This window comes from Enhydra lutris, unplaced genomic scaffold (assembly GCF_002288905.1).
Source record: "Enhydra lutris kenyoni isolate GAN:26980312 unplaced genomic scaffold, ASM228890v2 scaffoldscaffold102, whole genome shotgun sequence".
Lineage (NCBI taxonomy): Eukaryota > Metazoa > Chordata > Mammalia > Carnivora > Mustelidae > Enhydra > Enhydra lutris.
Genome location: NW_019154186.1, coordinates 1,277,170 through 1,303,418, shown reverse-complemented (window position 1 = coordinate 1,303,418; position 26,249 = coordinate 1,277,170). Strand labels below are relative to the sequence as shown.

Below are 26,249 nucleotides of genomic sequence, written 5' to 3'. Positions count from 1 at the left end.
GTTGGAGAAAACCATTAGTAACAACATAACATCTCAAGGGCATAAATGAGAGCTGATCTGGCAGAAGTTAAAAATGCTATCAATGAGATCCAATCTAATCTAAATACTCTAAAAGCTAGGGTAACCAAGGCAAAAGATAGAAGTAGTGATCTAGAGGACAAACTAACAGAGAAGAAGGATCAGGAGGAGGCCTGGAAAAAAAAAAAAAAGCTTAGAAGCCATAAAAACAGAATTAGGGAAATAAATTATGCCATGAAACATTCCAAAGTCAGAATTATTGGGGTCCCTGAACAGGTGGAGAAAGAGTGAAGTCTAGAAGATATAGCTGAACAAATTCTGGATGAAAATTTCCCCAGTCTGGGGAATGGAACAAGCGTTTATATCCTACAGGCAGAAATGACATCCCCCAAGACCAACGAATCTAGAAAGACCTCCAGTACTTCATTTTGAAATTCATGAATCATAATTTGAGACAAGAGGTCCTAAGGGCAGCTAGGGGGAAGAGACTCCTTATGTACAGAGGAAGATTCATCAGAATAACATCAGACCTGTCTACAGAAACCTGGCAATACAGAAAGGGCTGACAAGACATATTCAGTGCATAAAAGAGAAGAACATGCAGCCAGGAATACATTATCCAGCAAGGCTGACATTCAAAATGGATGGAGAGACAAAGAGCTTCCAAGATCAGCAAGGTTTAAAAGAGTATGTGGACACCAAGCTGGCACTACAAGAAATATTAAAGGGTGAGGGGAGGCCTCTAAAATGAGAAAGAACCTGAGTGAAGAAATTTATAGAGACAATTGATAAAAACAAGGACCTCACAGGCAATGTGATGCCAATAAAAACTTACCTTTCAATAATCACTCTCAGTGTGAACAGCCTAAATGCTCCCATAAAATGGCACAGGATTACAGATTGAATAAAATGACAGGACCCGTCCATATGTTGTCTACAAGAGACCCATTTGGAACCTAAAAATACATTCAGAATGAAAGTGAAGGAATGGAGAAGAATCTTTCATGTAAACGGGCCTCAAAAGAAAGATGGAGTAAGGATTCTCATGTGAGATAAATTAGATTTTTAACTAAAACTGTAATCAGAGATAAAGAAGGACACTACATCATTCTTAATGGGTCTATCCATCAAGAAGATCTAACAATTTTAAGTATTTTTGCCCCCAATACGGGAGCAGTCAACTACATAAGCCAACTGTTAATCAAAACAAAAGGTCATATTGCTATGAATACATTAATAGTAGGGGATCTTAACATGCCACTCTCAGTAATAGAGCATTCAAGCAGAAAATCAATAAGGAAACAAGAATTTTGAATGACACTTTGGACCAGATGGACCTCATCGGTATATATAGATCATTTCACGCTAAAACAACAGAATACTCATTCTTCTTGTGCTCACATGGAACATTCTCCAGAATAGACCATATACTGGGTCACAAATCAGGGCTCAACCAATACCAGAAGATTGAGATTATTCCCTGCATATTCTCAGACCACAATGCTTTGAAACTGGAACTCAACCACAAGAAAAGGTATGGAAAGAATTCAAACACTTGGAAGCTAATGACCACCTTGCTTAAGAATGCTTGGGTCGGGGCACCTGGGTGGCTCAGTGGGTTAAAGCCTCCGCCTTCGGCTCAGGTCATGATCCCAGGGTCCTGGGATCGAGCCCCACATCGGGCTCTCTGTGCAGCGGAGAACCTGCTTCCTCCTCTCTCTCTCTCTCTCTCTGCCTGCCTCTCTGCCTACTTGTGATTTCTGTCTGTCAAATAAATAAATAAATAAATCTTAAAAAAAAAAAGAATGCTTGGGTCAACCAGGAAATCAAAGAAGAACTTAAACAATTCATGGAAACCAATGAGAATGAAGATACATTGGTCCAAAACCTATGGGATATGGCAAAGGTGGTTCTAAGGGGGAAATACATAGCCATCAATGCCTCACTCAAAAAAAAATGGAAAAATCCAGAATACACCAGGTCTCTTTACACCTTAAAGAACTGGAAAATCTACAACAACTTAAGCCAACCCCACACACAGGAAAGGAAATAATCAAGACTAGAGCAGAGATCAATGAGATAGAAACTAGATATACAGTAGAACACATTGATGAAATGAGAAGTTAGTTTTTTGAAAGAATCAATAAGATTTGATAAACCACTGGCCAAACTAATCTGAAAGAAAAGAGAGAGGACCCACATTAATAAAATTGTGAATGAAAAAGGAGAGATCATGAATAACACCAAGAAAATAGAAAAAATCATCAGAAATTATTATCAACAGTTTTATGACAATAAGTTAATCAACCTAGAAGAAATGGATGTATTCGTGGAAACCTATGAAGTTCCAAGACTGAAACAGGAAGAAATTGACAACCTGAATAGACCAATATCTAGTAGCAAGATTGAAGCAGTGATCAAAAACCTCCCAAAAAAACAAAAGTACTGGACCTGACATATTCCCTGGGGAATTCTGCCAAATACTTAAAGAAGACATAATACCTATTTTCCTGAAGCTGTGTCAAAAAATAGAAACAGAAGAAAAACTTGTAGACTATTTCTATGAAGCCAGCATTAACCTGATCCCCAAATCAGGCAAAGACCAAACCAAAAAGGAGAAGTTCAGACCAATATCCCTGTTGAATATGGATGCCAAGATTCACAACAACATCCTAGCTAATAGGATCCAACAGTACATTAAAATGATTATCCACCATGACCAAGTGGGATTTCTGCCTGGGATGCAAGGGTGGTTCAACATTCGAAAACCAATCAATGTGATAAATCAGTAAAAGAAGAGAGAAAAACTACATGGTCCTCTCAATTGATGCAGAAAAAGCATTTGAGAAGATACAGCATCCGTTCCTGATTAAAATGTTTTGACATAGAGGGATAGAGAGAACATTCTTCAGCTTCATAAAATCTATGAAAAACCCACAGTGAATATCACTCTCAATAGGGAATAGCTGACAGTCTTCCCTTTGAGATCAGGAATGAGAAAAGGATGCTCACTCTTGCTACTGTAGTCAAAAAAGTACTAGGAGTCCTAGCAAAAACAATCAGACAACAAAAAGAAATAAAAGTTATTCAAATTGAAAAAAGGAGAACTCAAACTCTTTCTTCACAGAAGACATAATACCTTATGTGGAAAACCTAAAAGACTCCACCTCCAAACTACTAGAACTCATACAGCAATTCAGTAATGTGGCAGGATACAAAATCAATGCACAGAAATCACTTACTTTCTTATGCACTAACAATGAAAATATAGAAAGGGAAATTAGAGAATTGATTCCATTTACAATAGCTCCAAGAACCATCTTATACCTGGGAATAAACCTAACCAAAGAGGTAATGGATCTGTAATTGAGGAAATACAGAACACTCATGAAAGAAATTGAAGAAGAAACAAAAAGATGGAAAAGCATTCCATACTAATGGATTGGAAGAATAAATATTGTTAAAATGTCTATACTGCCCAGAGCAATCTATAATTTCAACGCCATCCCAATCAAAATTCCACTGCCATTTTTCAAAGAGTTGGAACAAACAATCCTAACATTTGTATGGAATCAGAAAAAACATCAAATTGCTAAGGAAATGTTCAAAAAGAAAAAGAATGCTGGGGGTAATATATTGCCTGATTTCAAGCTTTACTACAAAGCTGTGATCACCAAGACAGCATGGTAGTGGCAGAATAACAGACACATAGACCATTGGAACAGAGTGGAGAGCCCAGATATGGACCCACAACTCTACGGTCAAAAGATTTTCTACAAAGCAGGAAAAAATATCCAGTTGAAAAAAGATTGTCTCTTCAATAAATAGTGCTGGGGAAATTGGACAGCTGTCTATAGAAGAATCAAACTTGACCATTCTCTTACACCATACACAAAGATAAACTCGAAATGGATAAAAGACCTCAACATGAGGCAGGAATCTATCAAAATCCTAGAGGAGAACATAGGCAGTAACCTTTCAGACATTGGCCACAGCAACTGCTTTCAGGACACATCTTCAAGGGAAATAAAAACAAAAATGAACTTTTGGGACTTCATCTAGATCAAAACCTTCTCCAGAGCAAAGGAAATAGTCAACAAAACAAAGAGGCATCCCACAGAATGGGAGCAGATATTCGCAAATGACACTATAACAAAGGGCTGATATCCAAGAGCTATAAAGAACTCCTCAAACTCAACACACACAAAACAAATATTCATGTTAAAAAATAGGCAGAAGGGATGAACAGACACTTCTCCAATGAAGACACACAAATGGCTAACAGACACATAAAAAAAGTTCATAATTCTTAGCCATCAGAGAGATTCAAATCAAAACCACATTGAGATACCACCTTACACCAGTTAGAATGGCCAAAATTAACAAGACAGTAAAGAACAAGTGTTGGAGAGGATGTGGAGAAAGGGAAACCCTCTTACACTGTTGATAGGAATGCAACTTGGTGATTCCACTTTGGAAAACAGTGTGGAGATTCCTTAGGAAATTAAAAATAGAGCTTCCCTATGACCCTGCAATTACACTACTGGGCATTTACCCCTAAGATACAGATGTAGTGAAAAGAAGGGCCATCTGTACCCCAATGTTCATAGAAGCAACGGCCATAATCATCAAACTGTGGAAAGAGCCAAGATGCCCTTCAACAGATGAATGGATAAAGAAGATATGGTCCATATATACAATGGAATATTATGCCTCCATGAGAAAGGATGAACACTCAACTTTTGTATCAGTATGGATGGGACTGGAGGAGATTATGCTAAGTTAAATAAGTCAAGCAGAGAGAGTCAATGTTCATATGGTTTCACTTACTTATGGAGCATAAGGTATAACATGGAAGACATTAGGAGAATGAAAGTAAAGGGAATTGGGGGAAATTGGAGAGGGAGTTGAACCATGAGAGATTGTAGACTCTGAGAAACAAACTGAGGGTTTTGGAGGGGAGGGGGTTGGGTTTTAGGTGAGCCTAGTGGTGGGTATTAAGGAGGGAACATATTGCATGGAGCACTGGTTGTGGTACATAAACAATGAATCTTGGAATACTGAAAAAATAACATTAAATTAAAAAAAAAAACCCTGCAAGCCAATATACCTGATAATCACAGATGAACAATACTAAACAAGGTACTAGCAACATGAAGAAAAAACACTAGCAAACCAAATTCAACCATACATTCCTCACATCCAATGAGAATTTATCCTTGGGTTGCAAAGGTGGTTCAATACCCACAAGTCAAGGTTGTCTATCTCATCAACAAGAGAAAGGATACGTAGATAGAGAAAATATTTTTAACAAAGTACATCCATTCGTGATTAAAAAAACCTCAAAAAATAGATGTAGAAGGAACATACTTCAACATAATAAAGGCTATATATGGTAATCCCACAGTTAACATCACCCTAAATGGGGAAAAATGAGAGCTTCCCCCCTAAGGTCAGGAACAAGTAAATGATGTCCACTCTCCCCACATTCATTTCACATAGTCCTGGAAGAGCTACTCATAGCAATCCAGGAAAAAAAAAAAAGAGAGAGGGAGAGAGAGAGAGAGAGAAAAGGAAGAAAGAAAAAGAAAAAGAAAAAAGAAAAGAAAATGCATCAGAATTGGTAAGGAAGTGGTAAAACTTTTGCTCTTTGCCAACAGCATGATATTGTATATAGAAACCCCAAAAGACTCCATGAAAACACTATTAGAACTTACAAATGAATTGTCACAGGATACAAAATCAATGTACAGAAATCTGTTGCATTTTCATACACCAAGAGTGAAGAAGCTGAAAGAAATATTAAGAAAACAATTCCATTTACAATTGTACCAAAAATAATAAGGTTCCTCGGAATAAATGTAACAAAAGATGTGAAATGTCTATACACTGAAAACTATAAAACACTGATGAAAAAAACTGAAGATGACACAAGAAATTGAAAGACATCCTGTGCTCATTGATTGGGAGAACAAATGTTGTTAAAATATCCATACTACTCAAAGCAATCTACACATTCTGTGCAATTCCTATCAAAATACCAAAAGCATTTGTCACAGAGGTAGAATAAACAACCCTAAAATTTATATGGAACCACAAAATACTCTAAATAGCCAAAACAATCTTGAAAAATAAAAGCATAGCTTTATATTATGTAATGCTGGAAGCATTACAATTCTGGACTTCAAGTTATATTACAAAGCTATGGTAATCAAAACAGTATGGTACTGGCACAAAAATAGACATAAACCAATAGAACAGAATAGAAAACCCAGAAGTAAGCCCACAATTGTATGGTGATTTAATCTTGAACAACGAAGGAAAGAATTTCCAATGGGAAAAAGAATATCTTTCAACAAATGGTGTGGGGAAAACTGGACAGCAACATGCAAAAGAATGAAACTGGACTACTTAATTACACCATACACAAAAATAAATTCAAAATGGATTAAAGACCTGAATGTGATACCTGAAAACATAAAAATCCTACAAGAGAACAGAGGCAGTAACTTCTTTGAAATTGGCCATAGGAACTTCTTTCTAGATATGTCTGCTCAGGCAAAGGAAACAAAAGCAAAAGTAAACTATTGGGACTTCAAAAGAAAAAGGTTCTGCACAGCAAAGGAGCCAAACAACAAAACTGAAATGCTACCTGCAGAATGGGAGAAGATATTTGCAAATGACATAGCTGATAATTGGTTAATAACAAAAAATATAAAGAACTTATAAGACTCAACATTTAAAGAACAAATAATCTAATTAAAAATGGGTAGAAGACATGAACAGAGATTTGTCCACAGAAGGCATCCATATGACCAACAGACATGAAAAGATACTCATCATCACTTATCATCAGGGAACTGCAAATCAAAACTAAAATGAGATGTCACCTCACACTTCTCAGAATGGCTAAAATCAACAACGCATGCAACAACAGGTATTGGTGAATATGTAAAGAAAAAGGAATCCTCGCACTATTGGTGGGAATGCAAACTGTTGCAGCCACTCTGGAAAACAATATGGAGGGTCCTCAAAAAGTTAAGAATAGAACTACCCTACAATCCAGCAATTGCACTACTGAGTATTTACCCAAAGAATGCAGCAATGTGGATGTGGCTAGAGAGTATTATGTCAAGCAAAATTAGTCAGAGAAAGACAAGTAACGTATGATTTGACTCATATGTAGAATATAAGTAACAAATGAGCAAAGTTTAATCAAAAAACAGACTCTTAATTATAAGAACAAACAGATCATTACCAGGGTGGAGGGTTTTAGGGAAAGCTGGGGGGGGGAGATTAAATAGGTGATAGGGACTAAAGAGTGCATTTGTCATGTTGAGCACCAGGTGTTGTATGAAATTTTTGAATCAGTGTACTGTACACCTGAAGCTAGTATAACATGGTATATTAACCATCTGGAATTAAAATAAAAACTTTTAAAAAAGGAATGTGCAGTAAATCCTCATGAATTGAATACGTGATTTCAGTGTTTCCTTATCAACTTCTTATCACTATTTCAACTCAATGTGTAGTAAAACTAAAACTATGAAATTGACATTGTTACTGCATTAATAGTTAATTAATAATTAATTAGTTAATTAATTAATTAATTCAATCCCAACCTTTCCAATGAGAAAAATAGAATTATATATTTTTATAATCTACTGCCTAGTAGAAATGAGAATCAATGTAAGAATAAAGTGATGAACTATGGGGAAATGTTAATTTGGCAATGCATTTGTCAACCTTTCCTTGCCTTAGTTAAAATCTCCTAAGTCTATAATTTTAAATGTTTTTGTTTAAAACCCATTGTAAAATGTTAGTGTTCATAGATGCTTATTCCTTTTTGCTGCTTTTTCTTGTGGACAAAGTGGCCAGAGGGCAGAGATCTCTGAATTTTGGGGACTTTACAACAGACACATAGAATTTTGGAGATGGAAAATACTTTTATATCCATTTACTTGAAAATAATAATTTAGAAAAGGGAGCAGGAGTGTAACAGGGCAATACAGTATTTAATTCACCAAATTTTGCCTATTTAGTACTCTTCCAACCTCCCTTCTGCCAACACATCTAATAACATAATACTATAGTCAGGTTTGTGAAAAGTAAGGGAAAATATTACATGTTTCAAATAAATTATCATAGGCCTACAAGCCAAAATCCAAAAGTATTTCAAATGGATGTAAAAGAAATATAACATTAATCTTTAAATAAAAATACCAAACATAATTTTAACCTTAGTTAAATAATAACACAGAATATGATATCTTGTAGTAGTTTTGATTTATATTTCCCTCATGATGAGTGATGTTGAGCATCTTTTCATGATAATCTTTTCATGCTGTCTATCTGGATGTCTTCTCTGGAAAATGTCTATTCATGACTTCTTGCCCATTTATTTTTTTAAATATTTTATTTATTTATTTGACAGACAGAGATCACAAGTAGGCCGAGAGGCAGGCAGAGAGAGAGGAAAGGAAGCAGGCTCCCTGCTGGGCAGAGAGCCCGATGTAGGGCTCGATCCCAGGACCCTGGGATCATGATGTGAGCCGAAAGCAGAGGCTTTAACCCACTGAGCAATCCAGGTGCCCTTCTTGCCCATTTCTTAACTGGATTATTTGAGTTTTGGGTGTAGAGTTTATAAATATTTTCCAGATATTGTATTATCAGATCTGTCATTTGCAAATATCTTCTCCAATTCCATAGGTTTCCTTTAAGTTTTGTTGATTGTTGCCTTCACTCTACAGAAGATTTTTATTTTGCTGAAGTCCAAATAGTTTATTTTTGATGGTGTTTTCCTTGCCTTGGGAGACATATCTAGTAAGAAGTTGCTACAGCCAATGTCAAAGAGTTGACTGGCTGGGGTCCCTGGGTGGCTCAGTGGGTTAAGCCTCTGCCTTTGGCTCAGGTCATGACCTTGGGGTCCTGGGATCAAGTCCCGCATCGGTCTCTCTGCTCAGCAGGGAGCCTGCTTCCCCCTCTCTCTCTGCCTGCCTCTCTACCTATTTGCCTCTCTCTGTCAAAAAAATCAATAAAATCTTTAAAAAAAATGAGTTGACTGGCTGTGTTCTTCTCTAGAATGTGGTTTCCTGTCTTACATTTAGATCTTTCATCCATTTTGAATTTATATTTGTGTATAGTGTAAGAAAGTAGTCCAGTTTCATTCTTTTTTTTTTTTTAAAGATTTTATTTATTTATTTGACAGAGAGAGATCACAAGTAGACGGAGAGGCAGGCAGAGAGAGAGAGAGAGGAGGAAGCAGGCTTCTTGCTGAGCAGAGAGCCCGATGTGGGACTCGATCCCAGGACCCTGAGATCATGACCTGAGCTGAAGGCAGCGGCTTAACCCACTGAGCCACCCAGGCACCCCCAGTTTCATTCTTTTATCTGTAGTTGTCCAGTTCTCTCAACATCATTTGTTGAAGAACTTGTCATTTTATCCATTTGATATCCTTTCCTGCTTTACTGAAGATTAATTGCCCATACAGTTTGTGGGGTCATTTCTGGGTTTCTATTCAGTTCCATTGGTCTATGTATCTATTTTTGTGCTAGTACCATACTCTTTTGAGCACTATAGATTGGTAATAGAACTTGAAGTCTGGAATTGTGATGACCCATGCTTAGCTTTTCTGTTTGGAGATTGCTTAAACTATTTGTGGTCTTTTGTGGTTCTGTGTAAATTTTGGGATTGTTTGTTCTAGCTCTGTGAAAAATGCTAGTGGCATTTTGACAGGGATTGTATTAAATGCTTAGATTGCTTTGGGTATTGTAGACATTTCAAAAAAAATTTGTTATTCCAATCCATGAGCATGGAGTATTTTTTTTTCATTTTTTTGTCATCTTCAATATCTTTCATCAATGTTTCATAGTTTGCAGACTACAGATCTTTTACATATTAGATTAGGTTTATTCTTAGGTATATTATGGTTTTTCAGACAATTATAAATATGGATTCCTTGATTTCTTTTTCTCCTGCTTCATTATTGGTATATAGAAATGCAACACATTTCTGTACATTGATCCTGTATCTTGAGACTTTACCGAATTTGTGTAAGAGTTCTAATATTGTTTTTTTTTAATTTAGTTTGTCTGACATAAGTATGGTTACTCCAGCTTTGATGCCCATTTGCATATATATGTTTTTCCAACTCCTCACTTTCAATCTGCAGATGTCTTTAGATTTAACATGTGTCTCTTATGGACAGCATATAATATTTTTTTAATCCTTTCTGACACCCTCTATCATTTGATCAGAGCATTTAGTCCATATACATTCAGAATAATTATGGATAGATATATATTTAGTGCCATCTTATTACTTGTTTTGTTATTATTTCTTGAGAATTTTCTCCCTTGCTTGTCTTTTTCACTTTTGGTACTTCCTTTCCACTCAGAGTCCCCTTTAATATTTTTTTGTAGGACTGCTTTAGTGACCAACCACAAAGCAGTTTAGTTTTTGTGTGTCTGGGAAACCCCTTATTTCTCCTTCAATTGTGAGTGATAGCCTTGCTGACTAGAGTACTCTTAGCTACAGATTTTTCCTATTCAGCACATTGAATATATTATACCAGTTTTCTTTTGTTTGCAACATATCTTTTGAGAAATATGTAAATACCCTTTTGGGTCTTCTCTTTTAAGTCAGGGACTTTTTTGTCTCAGGCTTAGGACTTTTTTCTGCACCACTTTTTTTTCTTTTTTTCTTTTTTTTCAAATTTAATTACAGTATGTCTTGGTGTTGGCCTGCTTTTGTTGCTTTTGATTGTAGATCTCTACCTCCTGGATCTAGATGCCTGTTCTCTTCCCCACATTAGGAAAGATTCCAGCTATTATTCCCTCAAATTAATTAATTTCCTGCCCCATTTTCTCTCTCTTCTTCTGGGACTCCTATAATATGAATTTTCTTACTTGATGGAGTCACTGAGTCCCTTAAATGTATAATTATTGATCCATAATTCTCTTGATCCATAATCCTTCTTTCTCTCATGTTCAGCTTCATTATTTTCAATTATTTTATCTTCTGTATTACTTATTCATTTACTTATTAATTCCTCTGCTTCTTCCATCCTTCTGTTCATTGTATCCAGTCTGTTTTGAATCTCATTTATTGCAATTTTCATTACTGAATGATTTTTTAAAATTCTTTTCTCTCTGCAGTGAGGACCTCCATGAAGTCTCCCATTCTTAAGCTGAGTGAGTATCCTTATGATTATTACCTTAAATTCTCCATCAGGGATATTATTTATATCTGTTTTGTTTAGATCTCTGGCCATGATCTTATTTTGTCATTTCATTTGGAATGAATTCCTCCATGTTGGAGTTTTGCCAAGGTCTCTGTCTTCTCTGTGTTAGAAAGCCTGTTATGTTTCCTGCTTCTGAGAGTAATGGCTTTACTAAGAACAGTCAAAGAGTGTCCAGGGCCTGGCACTTCAGGGAGAGTCTCTATTGTGTGCTGCATGAACTCTGCTGCTGTGTTTAGATTCCTCTATCATTCAGGCCAGTTGCCTGGAGAGGCTCCCCTTGCCTGTATTGGGCAGTGTTTGGTCCATAGCAAGCATGTTGCAAGTTTTTGTTGTTGTTGGTGGTGGGTTTCTTTTGTTTGGTTTGGTTTGGTTTGGTTTTCCTGCATGTTGCAAGTTTTAACTAAGTGTGCTCTGGTGCACTTCTTAAATAATACCTGATGCTTTTTCACTAGAAGTGAAGCCTTTCAGAAGTTTCTGGTTGGGTGGTGTGGTGTGGTCAGGGGTTTCTGTTGCCTTCTGGGGAAGGGGACCTCTATGATGGGACTGAGGCATATGTGACCAAGAAGGACAGTACCAGAAGAGTGCAGAGGTGTTGGACCTGGTGTAAGTTGGTTAGGCAGCCAGTGTCAGGGCTATGTTGTTTACTGAAGGTGATTCTGTGTTTATGTGAAGGGGCAGTAGAGAGAAACAGTGCCAAAGAGTGTCCCTAGAGAGGGGTTTCAGTGTTTGTTACTCTCAGGGAAGCATTCTGAGAACAGAGAAGAATATCACCCCTGTTTGTCCCAGGCATTTTACAGATGGCTGTTTTTACAGTGGCTGCCTCTCTGTTGTTTGCCTACCTTCTTTCCAGGAGCAGCCCAGTGCCCTCCAGGCTCTATCCCAGCCCAGCCTGCCAACTTTTGAAACTCCAGGCTTTAGAGATGTGGTGTGGGCAGGTACTGCACTTGTCCTTTAGGGGAGAGTCTCAGTGTGCTGGGACTGAGAGATGTCTCCTGAGGGCAGTTGCACCAGAACACAGTGGTGTGGAACTTGGAGCAAGTAGACCAGGCAGCCAATATTGGGGCTGAGTAGCCATCAGAAGTTGGCTCTGCATTTATGTTGAAGAGTGGGTGTAAGAAATGGCACCAGCCAACTCCTTTGTCTCTGGAGGAGCATCTCTGAATGCTAACTTCCATGGACATACACCAAGAATAGTAAATAATCCCCCCCTCCCCGACCATATGCAGCAGGCATTCCTCAGATGTTGCCATCTGCTCCTGTGCTGTTTGCCTTTTCTCTAGGAGTAGGGCAGCACCCTCAGGGCTTTATCCCAACCAAGACTACTGACCTTAAAACTCAAGTCTTCAAGCCCCACTGGTTACAAAAACGCATAAAAATCAGCCCTTCTCATTTTCCCAGACAAAGGCTTTAGGGATATATTCTTGTGTGTTCCTCTCTCTTGCCTTTCTCTGTGTCCAAGGCTCCTTACTCTTTGCAACATCTGTGATAGGTTTCACCCCCAAACCATCTCTCCACAATTTCTACCTTCCACGATGTGGTCTTTTCCCTCCCTCTAGTTGTGAAGTTTGTTCTGTCAATCTTCAGGTTGATTGCTTGAGTGTTCAGAATGATTTGATGGTTATCCAGTTGTGTTTGAGTGATGAGATTATCTTTGGGAGTTCCTATTATCTTAGCCCCTTCTGACCATTTTTTAATTGGATTGTTTATGGTGTTTTTGTTTTTTGATGTTAAGTTTTATATTCCATTTTTTCTAACTAAATTAACTCTTATTTAATGGACAACACAACACAACCAAAGATTGAAGATAATGCAAGCACAAGAAAAGAACAAAAAAATAGCTGAAGTGATACTTCTACTTCTTATAGGTACTCTTTGTCACTTCCAATAAGAAGTAAAAATATTGTTAACATCTTCAAAAGGACAGGTAACTTGCACTTCACATAGATATTAGTAATATCTATTTTAAAGATTTTATATCATTAATAAATAAAATGCATTAGTTGAAGTCCTGCTTTTAATCTTAGGCTCACCATTTATTTTCTGTCTTGTGTATAAACATTAGCACATATATATATAGGTCATAATTCATTATGCATATTAAGAGAGCATGCTATTTATTTACCTGGTGGTATGCATGAACAAAAGACTTTAGGCAACTGTCTTAAATTTAAAAAAAAAAAGGAACACAAACTTCTTTACACAATAAAAATTCTCAAAATATTTATTCACAATATTAAATTTTACAACCCTCATTTTTCATTTTCTTACACACTGGATTTATGGTCTACAAGCTTACTATTGATGTAAGTTAAGTACTCCTATTACACTATTAATTTAATCAAATCAATATTTTTTAAGTTAATGAGTTAGATCAAAAAGGAAAAGGCATGCCTGGACATATGGAATTGAGCAGAATAATTCATTCTTTCTGTTTTTTAGTCCCTCTCAACGGTGTATACATAATTATTATATGTGTAACTTTGATTAATATATATAATATTATACGCATATAATATCCCTACAAGCATTAGTACTTTCTTGTCAGAGTGTTCCTTGCAAGTACAAAGAAATTATTTGGGGGAACCATAAAGTGGTCTCTACACAAGATAATTCATTTTGCCCAGAAAGTTAAAATGAGACCATTTTGATTTTTTTTTTTTTTTTTTTTTTTTTAGCAAATAAAGATAGTTAACTCTTACACATACAACTTTTCTTGTTAGGATACCAGCCTATCCATTTGTATGCCTTCAAGTGGTGAGGTTAGAGTCATCTTGATTGGCAATTGTCAATTGGCAAAGTCTATGAAAAATAATGACACATAGAAACAGATGCAAAATAGAGAGGGAAGAACTGCATTCTCCCAAAATTATAATAGCATAGTAGAATGAGAATCAGACAGAACTGTGGTTGACTCTTGGCTCCCCCAATTAATAGTTATAGGTTTTGAAAGAATATTAAAGCTCTTTAAGTCTTAGTTACCTAAATTGAATATAGAGATAATGTATCTACTTACTCTATGGTTGTCATAAGGATTAAATGAGATAGAACATATAAAACACTTAGCACAGTATCTGTGGACCTATTAAGCACTAAATAAATATAACCTATTTCATTTCAGTTATTTCAGAATGCAAGGACAAAGTAAAATGCTTTCAGTTATTAATATCATTAATTTGTCCATAGGATAAATACTTTTTTTAATACTACCAAGCTGATGAAGATCACCAGTGATCCCAAAAATTAAATAGATAAACCACGAAGGTTAAATTCTATTATTTTTGCTGGTAGCACATTTATTTTCATCATCATATGCATTTTAACATATTGTCATTAAAATTAACTGTACAGTCTGCTATGTTAAAACATTGAAAATAAAGAACTCCAGATATGAGTTTACTGGGCTACTTCCAACAACATATCAAGTGTTTCAGCAGATGTAATTAGTGCCAGCCTTGCCAAAGATTTGAAATGTGCCCATTAATTCGGCAATTCCCAATCTGTCCATCAGTCATTCATACTTAAAGAATATGCCTGTCACCATGTAGGTGAAGGAATACATTGATAATTATACAATAGAATCTCCTTGAATATTGAAATGTATATTCCATTTTTTTCTTAAAAATATCATGTTAGCTAAATCAAACTTTTTTTCAGAAACTGACATAAGAAGAAGATAACAAAAATATTGGGCATTTCAGAAAGTGTGTATATATATATTTTTTTTTTTTCATAAAAAAAGGAGTGTATTAAGGAGGGTACATGAGATCTAAACAACCATGGTCTCCTTTTGGAAAAACAGAGGGAAATGGTTCTTTTTTTCTATTTCTCTCTGTACAAAGGAGACTGAGTTTTTATAGCAGTTAGTAGATATTAATCCTACGATTTCTCAAAAGAAGAACCACAAAAAAAAAAAACCAGTACATTTAATAAAATGGAATAAGCACTAAACTGAGAAGAATCTTGGTAGAGAAAAATGGATTATAACTTTTTTTCAAAAAATTTCATGTCACTCTAAAACAAATGGAAAATATAATAAAAGATAGGAGAAGAAAGAAGCAGACAATGTGAGATTTCAAAATACAGAGGAAAAAAGAACTTCAGCAGGAAATAAAGACCAAAATCTACATTAGAAAAACAAGATTATGTTTTATTTTATTATTTAAAGGATTTTTCATTTATTTATTCAAGAGAGAGAGAAAGAACACAAGCAGGAATAGGGGCAGAAGGAAAAGCAGACTCCCTGATGAATGTGGAGCTGGATGCTACAGGGGAGAGGGGCTCCACACAGGGAGATTAATGCCAGGACCCTGAGATCAAGACCTGAGCTGGAGTAAGGTGCTTAACTGACTGAGCCACCAAGATGTTCCTTTTTTTTTTAAGATTTTTCATTTATTTATTTGAGAGACAGACAATACATTTTAAGGTTCTTAGCTAAAGACTCAAAATCATTAAAAGCTATAAAATAAGGAAAATATAATAAATTGAAATACAAGTCAGGAGCCTAGCATAACAATACAAAGGAAAAGAGACATGTTTTGCTAAGCTGAGGCATTAGAGTGAATACATCAAAATCTATTTTAGATGGAAAAAAGAAAGAGTTGAGGAACACAGCTTTTAAAAAATTAAAAGGAACAGAAAAAAGAAGGAAATTCTGTAGGAGATGGAAATAAATAATTATAGAATGAAAGTAACAATAACAATATATAACAATTATAAATTTGATAAGAAACATTTACTAGGTCTGCATTCATAGTGCCTATGGATGTAGGAATGAGTCTTTCACTTCTCATATGAAAGGACTTGTGACTTACTGCTGATGGTATCAAAAAAGTTAAGAAATGCACTTAATCACTACGTTGAGTAATTAAAACTAAAGCTAGTCATTATGAGTCACTACTTAGAAAGAATTATGATATATGTCTAATATCTATGGGAGTCATATTTATTGAGCCCCTAAATTGTGCCAGAAAAATATTCAAAGCACTTGATACGTGACAGAAACTATTCATCTAGTCCTTAAAACAATCTTCTGTGGTAGGTACTATAATCAGTCAAACTTTATAGAAAAAACCTGAGCTTGAAAAGGTTAAGTAAATTGTCCAAGCTCACATAGTCAGTAAGGAATTGAATTAGAACAGGCTCCAGAACACACACACCAAACCACTATTTATCAATGCTGTTTATACAAGGCATATTGACATTAATAGTTTTAATTAAGCTTTGATTGTGATTGTGCATGAAACTGTTTCGACTTTGAGGAGCAAAATGAGGCACTTTGTGAAGAAAACTGAGAAAGTGGTAGTTACAAAGGCAGTCTTACTAGACTAGGCTGAGATATTTAGTGGGTAGATCTGAGTCATGAAGAAGGAAGATTTTCAAAGAAAACCTCTCAACTGGAAGGAGTCAGAAAACACTTTTTTTTAAATCCAGGTCCCTCTTTTATCTTTTTATTTATTTATTTATTTATTTATTTGTTTATTTTTTACTGAGTTCAGTTAGACGACATATGGAATATCATTAGTATAGTGTTCAATGACAAATTAGTTGTGTACAACTCCCAGTGTTCATCACATCACGTGCCCTCCTTAATACCCATCACCTGGTTACCCCATCCCTCCACCACCTCCCTTCTGCAACCCTCAGCTGTTTCCTGGAGTCCAGAGTCTCTCATGATTTGACTCCCTCTCTGATTTCTTCCCATTCAGTTTTCTCTCCCTTCCCCTATGTTCCTCCGTGCTAGTCCTTATATTCCACATATGAATGAAACCATATAATTGTCTTTCTCTGATTTACTTATTTCACTTAGCATTATTTCCTCCAGTTCCATCCATGTCAATGCAAGTGGTATGTATTCATCTTTTCTGATGGCTGGGTAATATTCCATTGTATATATGAATCATATCTTCTATATCATTCTCAATGGGGAGAAACTGAGAGCTTTTCCCTTAAGGTCAGGAACACAACAGGGATGCCCACTCTCACCACTATTGTTCAGCATAGTACTAGAAGTCCTAGCCTCAGCAATCAAACAACAAAAAGAAATAAAATATATTCAAATTGGAGAAGTTAAACTCTCTCTCTCTTTGCAGATGGCATAATACTTAATACTGAGAACCCAAAAGACTCCACCTCCAAATTACTAGAACTCATACACCAATTCAACAGCATGGCAGGATACAAAAATCAATGCATAGGCCACACTTTTAAAAACAAGTCTTAGGGGCACCTGGGTTGCTCAGTGGTTAAGCATCTGCCTTCAACTCAGGTCCTGATCCCAGGGTCCTGAGATAGAGCCCCGGACTGGGCTCCTGGCTAGGCAGGAAGCCTGCTTCCTCCTCTCTCACACCCCCAGCTTGTGTTCCCTCTCTCACTGTCTCTGTAAAATAAATAAAGATCTTTAAATTTTTTAAAAAATATAAACAAGTGTTAAAAATATGTTAATTCATGCTTCTGGGTATTATTTTCTCTGTATTTTGAAAACAAGGATGGGGCTGCAAAGCATCAAGGGGAAAAAAGCCCAAGATGATGCCTGAAAAAAAAAGTGGAAAAATAATGTCATTCCTTTGAAATCAATTACTTTTGAAGAAGACACACCATATAAGGTCTAAGGCCACAGCTGAATTATTCAGGTGGATAAGGCAGCATTACTGCATCCAATATAATTGTCAAAACACTTGTTTCATCTTCAGAAAAAGATGCTAAAGCCATGGGCTCAAAGTTATGAAAATATATTTAAATTAAAATACAATAAAAATACCTGAGAGAACCATATAGATAGTGATATAGATCGATTTATGAAAAAAAACACATCTTTTTCATAGCTGCATTCTTTTGATATTATAATATATTAATCATAGTATATGTTTTCCAAATAATAAAGAAAAAGTTCAAGAAAACCATGCTAAAGCATGATGGAATGGAATCAGACATGGATACAGATTTATGAGTGTGAAACACATGATCTCAACTGTCTATGAATTGAGTCCTCTATAAAGAAATATCCTGTTTTGGGGCACCTGGGTGGCTCAGTGGGTTAAGCCTCTGCCTTCAGCTCAGGTCATGGTCTCAGGGTCCTGGGATCGAGCCCCACATCAGTCTCTCTGCTCAGCAGGGAACCTGCTTGCCCCCCTTTCTCTGCCTGCCTCTCTGCCTACTTGTGGTCTCTCTCTCTGTGTCAAATAAGTAAATAAAATCTTAAAAAAAAAAGAAATATCCTGTTTTAAAACCAAGAGAAATGAGTCATTATGAGTTAAATAATTAAAATAAATTTACTTGGAAAAACCACTAAAAGAAAATATTGATGAATGTAGTTAAGATATCCACTAAACTTTTATGTGATCAAGGAGGAGCAATATTTATTTGCTTTCTAAATGGCCATTCAGTGCACCATAGGCAGGTTAGTAATAATAAAAAAAGTGTCCCATTGTTGGACACAAAATATTCCTTTGAATACATTTTTCAAAGAAAGAAATAAAATATTGTGTAAAATTATTTAATGTTAATCATTTAACTGCTGTTTTTTTACTGTATCAGGCAAATGTTTCAAAAACATGATTATACATTCTACAATAAGAGCTAGATGATCCTTAGTCATCTTTAACAAGTTTTATTTTATCAGGAACAGTGCAATAGTTAAAAAAGTTTTAGAACCTTTTAGTTATGTTTCAGTATTCATTTTCAAAATTCATCAATATATGGAGGTACAAAATTGATCTTAAAAATAATACAATTTATGTTTGGAATTTTTAATTACAATAGAATTTTTACATTATTGAATTATTTGAATTGCTCTCTTCATGGTATGTATGATATGCTCAGAAAAGAAGAATAGAATTTAAACAAATTAATCTACTTTGCCCATTCAGTTGCATAATTCAATTTATCTGTAGAAAGGGATTCTCTATTGTTCTTAGCCTACTAAATCCAAACACAAAACCAGCATTAAGCTCACACTCATTCTTGTAAGAATGAAAGGTTAAATATACACTGACACACCACACATCTCAGCTTTTGAAGGTTGGCAGTGCAGCAAAGTTAGCAAAAGATGTCTGGTACTTTTGGCCAATTTGCAAACTTTTGTTTCCAAGGGTGACAATTGGTCATAATGAATACATATAGAAAAATAATATCACCTATGCCTCATACTGAAAGTAAAGTATTTATGTTACATTTTAATAGTAACTTTTCAAAGATATATAAAATAATATTAGCAACATAGTTATTGACATTATAATATTATAGATACCTTAAATGTTTGGAATTGTCTACAATACTTTTTTGCATTAAGCTGTCAACAGTAATAATGTTTTTCCCAGGCTGTAGAATAGAAAACAGCACAGATCCAAACTCTAAAAGTGGGAAGAACTTTTGATACATCAGTGTGGGGACAATTTATCCTATGCTTTCACGCAAATTTCCTAAACTTGCCCAACCTAATGGTGCACAATACAAACTAGCCTTGGAATTTGGGTTTCAAATAAGGATGCTCAAGAGTAAGTTTGGGAAGAAAAAGCTAGATACTGTTATTTTCCAACTCAATTAACAACTCAACACATACATGTTTACTTCATACACTCTTGATACATTTTATAAAGTAAATATGCAAAATTTAAACTATTGAAGAAACTGAGATGAGAAGGAATATTTCTGGGACATCACCTGGATAAGTGTAGGAGATAGATGATGATGAAAGATACAGTTACCCAAGAGTACCCAAGAAGAGAAAGATAAAAGGACATAGAGATCTGGAACCTAGGAATGCCATGGAAGCATTAGCTTCAAGTTTTGTCCACTTTCCCCCTTCTCTGTCACTGACCAAAGGGATCAAATTTGTGGTCATTCCATTGAATTCAGCATCTACTGTGTATATGACAGTACATATTATACCCACTCCCTATGCAGGGCTGTGTTATAGAAAAGGTCAAAGATAGTGGCACCTGAGGGCTCAGTGGGTTAAGCTGCTGTCTTCAGCTCGGGTCATGATCTCAGGGTCCTGGGATCCAGCCCCATATTGGGCTCTTTGCTCAGAAGAGATCCTGCTTCTCTCTCTCTCTGCCTGCCTCTCTGCCTACTTGTGATCTTTCTCTGTCAAATAAATATATAAAATTAAAAAAGAGAGAGAGAAAACATCAAAGATAAATCCACTAGCTCTTGTAAAAAAACTCTTTGGCTTGATGATAAGATACACTAAAGTGGCCTATTTTATTATTTTATATTTTACTTTAAAGGTTGTTATTTATTCATTATTTATTTCACCCATTGCATCTTTGTAATAATATCTATGGATCATATGTTTCTGAAGAGAAAATTCATAAAAACATACTTGTTATGTAAATATTTTGGCAAACCAACAAATTTGTTGATCAAATGGAAAAGAATTTTTTAGATTTCTAATATTGATATTTTGTAAATGATGCAAAGAATGCTTTTTATTCTGTTTTATTTTTCCCAAATAAAGAATTTAAATGTTTCCTCACTCACGTGTTTTTTTTTTTTTTGATGTTCACTTTGTTTTCCAATTTTAAAACATATTTTCATTTTGGAGATAGACACAATAAATACTGCACAGTCTGTCACTTGATAGAAAAGAAAAATGGTATTATATCTTTGGATACAGAATATGTGTTCCTTGTTTCAAATGAAAATAGGCCATTTATTATCATAAATATTATGACACAAAAGGATTTCATGGCTACAGTGCTCAGTGGGAATACACTATCTAAAAATATATTAATCTTTTGATATGTGAACACCTGCACCTTTGTATTTTTTCTTTAAAATATGCATTACATTTTTACTCTGTACCACCTTGATTATCTTTAAAAAAATATTAACAGCTTGCATCCTTATACCAATGCCCAGTTACAAATTCTAAATGTTTTGTCACGTTTCTTATGAGCAATGCCATCTGTTAGAGGTGGCATTTCATGCCTATTTACTCTGACTTCTTCCAAGAATTCATCTGCCACTATCTAATGCTGTCTGAATAATGGGGATTAAGACTCTGATACAACAGAGACTATTGATAATTTGGTATAATTGGGAAGAAATGAAGATAAATGAGGCTGAAGATGGAGAGGCAATTAGTTGAGCTGCCTGTACAGCTGTGTTCTCAGCCTAGCTCCCCTGGTCTTTTCTTCAGTGAGGTATGTGCAAATTAACCATAATGACAAATACACACTTCCCAAAGCTCTTGAACTTTGTAAAACTTGAGAATTCACTTTTCACTTCTGATAACTGAGTTGTTTGGTAAAGTTGCTTTAACATGATCTTTTAAATGTCCACATCACACAATCCTATTGCACCTGCTATATTTTAGGAATAATTCACCTTATTTCCTTGTTTTTGGTTGATATCAGGCTACTGTTTACAACCTTAATACATTGAGGATCTAGAGCCAATTTTGCCTTAATTGTGGTCCAGTGTTTAGGACAGAATGGCAATGTTTTCTTTTTTACATGATTAGAAGCCAAGAGACAATGAAAAGTAGCTTCTCTTTTAATTTTAGGAATATAGTCTGCATATAGCATCCTTTTTGAGGATGAAAATGTAGGGACACCTATACTAACCAACTCTAACGGATCTTTAGAGATTGGCAAAACCAATATTTTCATGGATTAAATTTACATATTTATATTAAGGTCATTATTATTATGCTTCCTAAATGAAAATGGCAACTCAGTAAAAATTAACCACAAAAAATATTAAGGCTCTGAGTAACTTAATCCTAAGATCCCTTTCCTAACCACAAAAATAGTTATATAAGGTATTTGGTTAAGATGTTATCATAGGAACTAAATATTTTGAAGTCTGTCATTTTGGTTGGTAGATTTTCCTCTATTTTGTCATTGAAATTATTCTTATTATTTCTTGTGTTTAATAAAAAATTATATCACTGTATGTCTCTGTATTGTCAGTCCTTGTGAGAAAATAATAAATCTGCACTAACAGATTTTGAATATGTAACTGTACTAATAGACTGTAAGGTGATGGATTTCTCCCCACATTACAAAAAGGATGCATCAAGAAAATAAACACTTCCTCAATTTTGATTTGTTTCACTCAAATAAGAAACTAGCCTAAAATTATTTATGTCAAAACAAACAGCATAGTAATTACAAATGCTTGTCAACTCAGGCAAACGTGTCTAGTAGGATGACTATTTATATCCTTATTTCTTGAATATCGCCACATTAACCTTTTGATACTTTCTATCTGAGCTTCCCAAAATGGTAGCCATTAGTCAAATGTAGTTATTTATATTATTTAAACAAATAAAATTAGTAATTTAATTCCCCAATCACACTAGCCACATTTCAAGTACTATATTAGTTGCATGTGAATAGTGATTATCATATGGGATAGCATGGAAAATAATTTTTTTAAAGATTTTATTTATTTATTTGTTTGTCAGAGAGAGAGAGGGGAGAGAGAGCAAGCACAGGCAGACAGAATGGCAGGCAGAGGCAGAGGGAGAAGCAGGTTCCCTGAGGAGCAAGGAACCCGATGTGGGACTTGATCCCAGGACGCTGGGATCATGACCTGAGCCGAAGGCAGCTGCTTAACCAACTAAGCCACCCAGGCGTCCCTGGAAAATAATTTTTATCATTACAGAAAATTCTGTTGGTCAGTACTGGTATCTATTTCAGACTTAATATTTCCCCATTAACACAGATTAGTGAGATTGAGCTGTGGGCAAAACTATGAATTTAAGAACAGATAAATCAAATACTGAATCTTCAATTTATAAAAGAGTTCAGGAGATGCCTGAATGGCTCAGTTGGTTAAGAGTCTGACTCTTGATTTTGGCTCAGGTCATGATCTCAGGGTCATAGGATTCGGCCCTGTGTTGGGCTCCACCCTCAGCACAGAGTCTGCTTGTCCCTCTCACTCTGCTCCCCCCCAATAAATAAATAAAATCATTTTAAAAAAGAATTCAGAATTCCTTGAATTTCTTCAGTAGGAGAGTAAGAAGCTCCAGTTTAAATAACCTCAGTTGATAAACAATTAGAAACATATTATGGTGTGTTCACAAACCAAAAATGTCTTTTTGAGACTTTATAAAACATTAGCAAAGGTTATTCTTTTTTTTCCTTATGCTGTGCCTTTTATTCCTATGAGTTACTCATTCCATTACTGGAAGCCTGTATCTCTCTTTCTCCTTCACATATTTTGCCCATCCCCCAACAACCATTAGTTTGTTCTTTTTATAGGTCTGATTCTGCTTTTTGTTCACTTACTCATTTTTTAGATTCTACATGAGAGTGAAATCATATGTTTTTTCTCAGTATGACTTATTTCACTTAGCATAATAGCCTCTAGGTTCATCCATATTGCCACAAATGGCAAGATCTCATCCTTTTTATGGCTGTGTAATGTTCCATTGTAATATTCCTTAGCTAAATCAGTGCCATTTTATCCACAATTTCCCTAAAATGAATCCATTAACCAATATATGTAGTGTGACAATGACAAGCCATCAAAAAGAAGTCTTAGGTTACCAATTCTGATATTCTGTGATAGCAAAAGAATAATATACTAAAATTTCTAGGGACAGTTTTAGAAATTAATAATCTGATTTGGTGGCCTAAAAATATTATATGTATTAGTACACTAGTTCATCATACTATTTAATGTATGCAGTAATATAATTCCAAATAAAATCAGAACACATTAATATTTTCATCAGAATTTTTAAAATTGAGATGTGCCTTTTAAAGGAATTTACTGAACATTTTAGTTTTTAAGGGGACTAATGTTCTGAGTTTATAATGGAATTCAGAGACTAAGTTACAATATAAACAATTTTGATTTATAGACAGTTTTTTCTGTAAATTCATTATTACATAATTTTTATATTTTTAAGTTACAAAGACACCTGATTTAAGAACTACAGCACCTAGTTTTATTGTTATGTATTTCAATATCTATCATGATTGCATTTATTACTGACTAGGTAGTAGACTCATAGAACATTAATATATATAATTCCAACCTCCCAACTGATGATTAAATTCCCAGCCATCCTCGTTCTGCCTCCCTTAGGTCTCAGTTTCCCTTTATGTAAAATGATGGAGTTGAGCTGGATGATCTCACAGGTACATTCCAGCTCTGAAATTCTATAATTCTATAAGTTGTTTCTAAAATTAAATATTTCTTTTCAAATAAGCAGTGTAAAAAAAACAAGAAGTTAAACGCAAAATTTTGGGGAGTGCTTACCTTTGGTGGAGAGACAGAAGTATAGGAAAAGGGATGGACACATAAATAGATGCAAGGTTTTGATAATGTTTTATTTCTTGAGCTACATGGTATGTTCACTAAAAATTATTACTATACTTTATAGCTTACATATATGTTACCTATTTTTTATACTGGAAATATTTTTAAAACGATAATAAAGGGAAAAATACACATAATAGCCTTTGGATACTCCATTGGGTTCTAAGAAGCAAATTATAGATGATGTGTCCAGATTCTGAGAGTGTACAAAACTAACTTGAAACTATTTCTTTATGAGATAGAAATCTTGTACTTTCAAATAAGACAAACCTAAATCCAGAAAAGTAACTGATTTGTAATTTGTGCAGTGTCATTCCTAAGCCAGAAAAGATAAACACTGAACACCCAAAATATTTCTGCTGAAACTGATACTATTTATCCTTAATAAACTCAATATCTTAATGAGTAGTCTTGATTTATATTGAACATCACTGTAGTATTGATTTATACTGAACATCATTCTAGTCTGCTCTTTTGACCATTTAGCTGTAAAAGATGAAAAACAAGTACACAGGGGCACCTTGGTGGCTCAATCAGTTAATTGTTGAGTTAAGCCAAGGCTTTGGCTCAGGTCATGATTTAATGGGTTGTGGGACTGAGGCCCACAACTGGCTCCATGCTGAGTGGGGACAGTCTGAAGATAGTCTCTATCTGCCCCTCCCCCCACTTGCATACACTCTGTCACTCAAATAAATAAATCTTTAAAAAATACATATACACCAGTAAAAATCAGTTCAAGATAGAACAAGTTCAACGATGGAGCCTTTACAACCTTCTTTTCTGGTGAAACACATGGACATTTACAATGAATTGTGACTTTCAAAGTTGACAGATGAGATTGTGGCTAGGTAGGGACGAGTGATTTCTCTTTTTTAAAATATTTCAGGGATGTTCTTTCTTTTTTTAAGATTTTACTTATTTATTTGACAGAGAGATAGAAGGAGAGAGGTCATGTAGGCAGAGCAGCAGGCAGGGGGAGAGAGATAAGCAGGCTCTCGGAAGAGAAAGGAGCCTGATGCGGGGCTCGATCCCAGGACCTTGGTATCATGACCTCAGCAGAAGGCAGCCACTTAACTGACTGAGCCACCCAGGAACCCCGGTCTCTCTTTTGAGAGTCTGTAAAGGTGACTTTTAAATAACAGTAATAAATGATGCCCTCTGAATGCGTACATAAAAATGGACCAATGATGAATTTTGGCTGTCACTGAGAGCGCAAAGAAGAGCAGAAGGTTGCAAGAAGTCTTTACAGTTCTGGGGAAATTTATAAGGAACAAAATGATTCAAATATTCTTCCACTTTTCATGTCAATATTAATAAGCTAAAACTAGTTAAAATGGTATTTCTAAGTTAATGTATTTTTCCTAATACAATGCATAGATTTTAACAGATAAGCTAATGTGGAATATAGCTGATCCTAATTGAATTAGAAACTATCACGTATATACAATTAGGATCATTGAGAACTGTGGTGCTAGAAAATAATTCCATTTATTTCTAGTCTTATCCAATCCACTTTATACTCATATAGTATATATGAAATAGTTTTTTTTGTCACTGTACTCAATAAAATTCAATTATGTCACTAAAAATTAAGCATTCAATGCAAGTGAATATGCATTAAACATTTGGATTGTGAGGCTGTTACTATTCACATCTTTAATGTATCTTTTTGAAAACACCCTATTCCCATTTATTTTTGTTACTACCAATT

The 26,249-nt window shown here is 35.1% G+C and overlaps 1 protein-coding gene across 1 annotated transcript in view; it reads right to left on the bottom strand.

Annotated features, from left to right (window-relative positions):
• Window positions 1–26,249, bottom strand: part of LOC111139361 (dachshund family transcription factor 2) — a gene marked incomplete at its 3' end in the record, with an annotated part of 862,916 nt that overhangs the window by 145,062 nt on the left and 691,605 nt on the right. The gene's annotated exons all lie outside the window — the stretch shown is intronic.